Source organism: Parasteatoda tepidariorum, chromosome 10 (genome assembly GCF_043381705.1).
Source record: "Parasteatoda tepidariorum isolate YZ-2023 chromosome 10, CAS_Ptep_4.0, whole genome shotgun sequence".
Taxonomy (NCBI): Eukaryota; Metazoa; Arthropoda; class Arachnida; order Araneae; family Theridiidae; genus Parasteatoda; species Parasteatoda tepidariorum.
Window position 1 is genome coordinate 41,156,667 of NC_092213.1, and position 5,218 is coordinate 41,161,884.

Consider the following 5,218-nt stretch of genomic DNA (forward strand, 5'->3'; position numbering starts at 1 on the left):
TCTGATTTAGTATTTTTCTCATTGTATATGAAGTAGACCGTAATGCTCTATTCATTCAGAACAGTTGATAGATTAACAAATCCTAATGTAATATGGTTGTTGCCACACTATCGATTACAAAAAAAAAACTATCGTCTTCGAGCGAAATATTATAACACACATTAAAGTTCAGCTTCAAACTCGGGCATGAGCAATCTAAAATTTAATTGTACTGTAAAGGTCTGAAGGCTGAAAAAGAGGGTGGAAAGAGTGACGACGGTTTTCATAAAATCTACTTAGTTTATTCAACAAGTTAAGTCAATCATCTGATTGAGAATAATTTTTGGTGTAAACGGTTCAATATAAGACTTCATAATAGGCATCTCCTGCGTCGATTTTTACTTCTAGCGGGTTTTCTGGGCATTGAAAGCGCCATGGGTCACGGTAGACTTTTTCCGGAACGTCCATTTCAACATTGGCTCAAGTCTCGTCCACATTATCAACTATTAACGATTGCTGCACTCGAATACGCCATCTTGGGAGAATACCAGTCCATGACTTGATCCTTCCCTCTTTTCTCTTTTTAGTTGTATAGGAATGTATTACGGTATTTTTTTCCTTCTTAATATTTTTTTGTATTTAATCGTCACAAATATTTTTTAAAATTTCTACGACACTTTGTTTGGAACTAAGTTCAATGTAGTATTCAGTACCATATAGTTTCACAACTCTAAAGTTTTTAATCTATTTGAAAATCAAGACAGAAACTAACGTTCATCCTTCGCCACACACTAAGTCCCGCAGTGGACTGATCGTTAAGACACGGCTCCCAGCAGATCACCGAAGTCAAGCATCACTGGTTGCTGTCAGTGAGCGGGTGGGTGACCACTTGGATCAGTCTGCGTAGGGACCGAGGCTTGCGGTATTGGCTTGCGGTATAAATTGTTCTACCGTAAAGTGCTCGACTTCGCGTACAGGTCGTCAGGCTACCGAAGCGGAATACCATCCCCTCTACAAAGGATCAATAATTTTGCTTCATCAAGTGCTGCATATAATAAAAAAAATATTGTTACAAAAATGACTTTTCCACTCTCCTGATACTCGAAGACGCATATTATACGTAGCGCATGTATATTATTAACGTAAAGGATCATTCTAACAGAGTATGGTCCACGCACTTAGGATTACCGCAGAGAAAAATGGTGAATCTCATTGGGGAGTTTTTTAGGAGAAAATATTTTTCACCAATCAGATTCTTACTCGCCCTAAACGGCGATCTGAAGTGCATGAAGTGAGTGTTCTAAAAGCTGGCAACATTCACTGATCCCATTCGGTCCGAGTAGCAGTGACGTGTATTCAAACCATATAAAGACAAAGCCTGCGTATGGTCAGTATGTGGTCCTAACCATCTTATCTCAGCTGATTGTCAGAGTTGAGAAATATTACTGTGGTTAAGTTGTCGGCCGTTTACATCAGATAACCACATAATGTTGTAAAGAAAATGTTATCTTATGAAGAGGTTTTTTTAATATGTAAACTCTTTGACAATAATATATCTTTCATACGATGAAAGTCTTCGTGGGTACTACAATAAAGCTTACCACTTCATACCGGATTCGGAATATACGTTTCTTTCTAATAAAATATCTGACTACAGGTCCAGAGGTTCGAGGCCATATCTTTATTCACGATGATTAGACAATATAGACAACAATATGAAATTTCTCAACTCTTTAACTCCTCACCAAACAGCAGCACTGTCAATTTCTGAAATTTTTACCCGACAGCTATTAACTTTTTAAAAAAATACAGTGTTTGTTACGTGTTTAAAAGAGGGCGTACTACAACACTATTTTCAATTTTTTAGTTTGAAACAAAATATAAGATTGGCATTTGATATTGTTTTCATGATTGATTTAAAAAAAAGGATTAAACTTACATTCTATTGAGATTTACGGTGATGAGTTCACAGTGAACTCTGACGTCACTGCAAGATGTAAGTATTGTGACGAAAGACATAAGGAATGACTGCTTGCAAATTTTTTGCAGGCATTACATGCAAAAAAATGTCCACAGGTGATGCGATTTTTTTCGAATGCGAAAGAAAACTACATGCGTGTGAGAACCGGATTAGTGGAAAATATTTACTCGTGAAAATCTTTCAAAACACGTTCTCGTATGCTTGTAATTTTTCGCACTGAAAAAAATCGCATTCCCTGGAAATGGGCAGGAGCATTTTCACTTCAGGCTGGTGCTATACATTAAATCGCCATTGACAGGGAGAAAAAGAACTTGCTGGTTAATAAAGCTTTTCACAGGAAAATATGGATGTTTTTTTTTTTAATATAAATGTTAACAACATATCCTCTTGATCTACTCTACTTCAGATTAGAAAGTATACAGCTGCTTACTACAACTTATTCTGTAGGGCGATATTTTCAAGCAGGTAATTTTGTTTTTAATAAAAGAAATAAATTACTTGATTTCTGAGTTCAAATCTGCAGTATTTCATAAAATATTAACAATATTAAGTAATTCTGGTGAGTTTGAAATGATATAGGTGTATTTTTAAAATTTATAGGTGTATTGTTAAAAAAGGTGACATGGTTGCTAGATTTCGAAGAAACTTACATGCTTGGCAGTTCCGATTTTGACTCTTTTTACTTGTTTATTATTGTTTGTTCCTTGACAAGCCGTACACCATCAGGCGTTAGTGCTAGCATATTGTTCCAGCAACAAGATTAAGTTCATTTTGCGATTTACGAGGGTGTTTCGAAAAGTAAAGATACACCGTAATCCAGAGGAAAAGAAAAGTTTTGGCGAGCAAGTTGGCAACACAGGTATTAACCTTGAACCGTTAGCTTTCTCCTCGCGGTCGTTCGGCATTTCAATGTTGATTCTGATTGGAGTAGGTCGTGTTTAAAATGGTTGCGGCGATTCAGAATCCCACCAAATGCGAAGTGCGCTCCGTCATACGTTTTCTTCATGCAAAAGGTCAGAGACCAGCGAATATTCACAAAGAAATTGTTTCTGTTTATGGGAACGTTATGAATAGACAAATGGAGTCCGCTTACTTCATGACAACGCTCGACCTCACACAGCGCTCGTAACCAAAGCACTAACTCANTTCTAGATTAAACATCGTGGCGGACAGGTTGTCCCAGCAACATACACAGGCGTCGTCACAGACCGAACTGAGGAGAAAAACAGGTGCAGTTAGGTCTGCAATCGTGATTGTCCTTATCGCCAACTGGCGACGTAAGTTTGCCACATTTCGGCGTTTAGCTTGAAATTGGCTTAAAAACAGCAGCCGCTGCAGGTGTATTGTTAAAAAAGGTGACATGGTTGCTAGATTTCGAAGAAACTTACATGCTTGGCGTTCCGATTTTGACTCTTTTTACTTGTTTATTATTGTTTGTTCTTTGACAAGCCGTACACCATCAGGCGTTAGTGTTAGCATATTGTTCCAGCAGCAAGATTAAGTTCATTTTGCGATTTATCATTTTGGTTTAAATTTCGAAGTTGGTATATTGCAATGATAGGTCTTCAAATGACAAATATTTTTTTAGAAGCACAAATGATAAATCAGTTAATAAATACAAGTAATATTACTCTAGAGAGTCTCAAACCGCAATGATCACGTTGTGAGCCAAATGGCTTCAAAATACACCGGAAACAATACCCTGGAAATATAGACAGTAAAGAGCTTGCAGCACATCTTAGTATAGAAAACACCATCCATATTTTACTTAACAGGTTCTTAGTTTTCCTCGTCTCAATGGCGATCGGAGGTGGTTGATCCAGTTAGAATGGTAATGCATATATTCAAAAATCTTGCTAGAGTTAACGATTCTCACAGCAGGCGGGAAAAAAACGTATAAGAATAAGATCTGATTAGCACGAATTCACACACTTGAAATTTTTGCAGGCAGTGTAAATGGTATCTTAAATGCCGTTTGTCTACGCGAATTTTCGACTCGTTCTACAGTGGACTGATCGTTAAGATACTGTTCCCAGCAGATCACCGAAGTCAAGCCTCACAGGCTGCGGTCAGCGTGTGGGTGGGTAACCACTTGAATCAGTCTGCGTAGGGACTGAGGGAGTGCTGCATTTTTCCTCGTTAAATTGTTCTACCGTAAAATGCTCGACTTCGCGTGCAGGTTATCAGGCTACCGAAATGACGGTGCCATCCCCTCTGCATAGGATCAAAATTGTAATGCCATGTCTTCGGATCATCGTCAGGGTTGTTTTCCAGACTGTCACCAATAGCCCATTGTGCTGCCCCAGTGCGACATAAATGAACTACAACAACGTAAATAGGCATACTGATGTCGGTATCTAAATTGCTGTTGATGAAGAGGGATTGTATTATCGCGGGCAGAAGAATTGTACTGAAACTACAAACCATACCAAAAATATTTCTCCTTATATTATGGTAGGTAGGTACTTTATTTACGTCGCTCTAGAGCTACACAATTGGATATCGGTGACAGTCTGGAAAACATCGCTGAGGATGATCTGAAGACATGCCATCGCAATTTTGGTCACCTGAAGAGGGGAGGGCTCCTCGGCTTTAGTAGCAGGAAGACTTGCGCTCGAAGTTGAGTTCTTTACAATAGAACAGTTTAACGAGGGTCGATACTGAGAACTTTTGGTCCCTTCGCAGGCTGATCAAAGTGGTCACCCACCCGCTTGCTGACCGCATCAGCCAGTGACTTCGGTGTTCTAATGGAAGGTGATATAAAGTGTAAAGGAACGTGGTGCGCATGATGATCACTACTACGATTAAAGTAGTTTCAAATTTATATAGATTCTAATTTCGTAATTAAAATTAAGGCTATATAATGTAGCTTACTTACTTTTAAAACACACAGATGCTGAGTATTGAAAAAGAATTTTGTTTATGCGTCATCTACGAAGACCATATCTATTGGTGATCGCAGTGCTCGAATACACCATCTAGGGAGAGGCAGATTTCATGTCTTTGGCCCCCCTGCCTTTCCTCTCCTCCTCTCTTCAGTCGTATAGAAATGTACCGCGATATTTTCCCATTTCCAAATATTTTCCTTTTTATTTAATAAAAATATTTTTTAAAATTTCCTTGATGCTTCTCTTTAGAACTATATTTAATGTAGTTTTCAGTTCTGTATAGTTTTCCAACTTTAATCTGTATGAAAATCATAAGAAAAAAAAAACGTACTTCCTTCCTCTACGACTCTCTACACGCTAATGGGGAAAG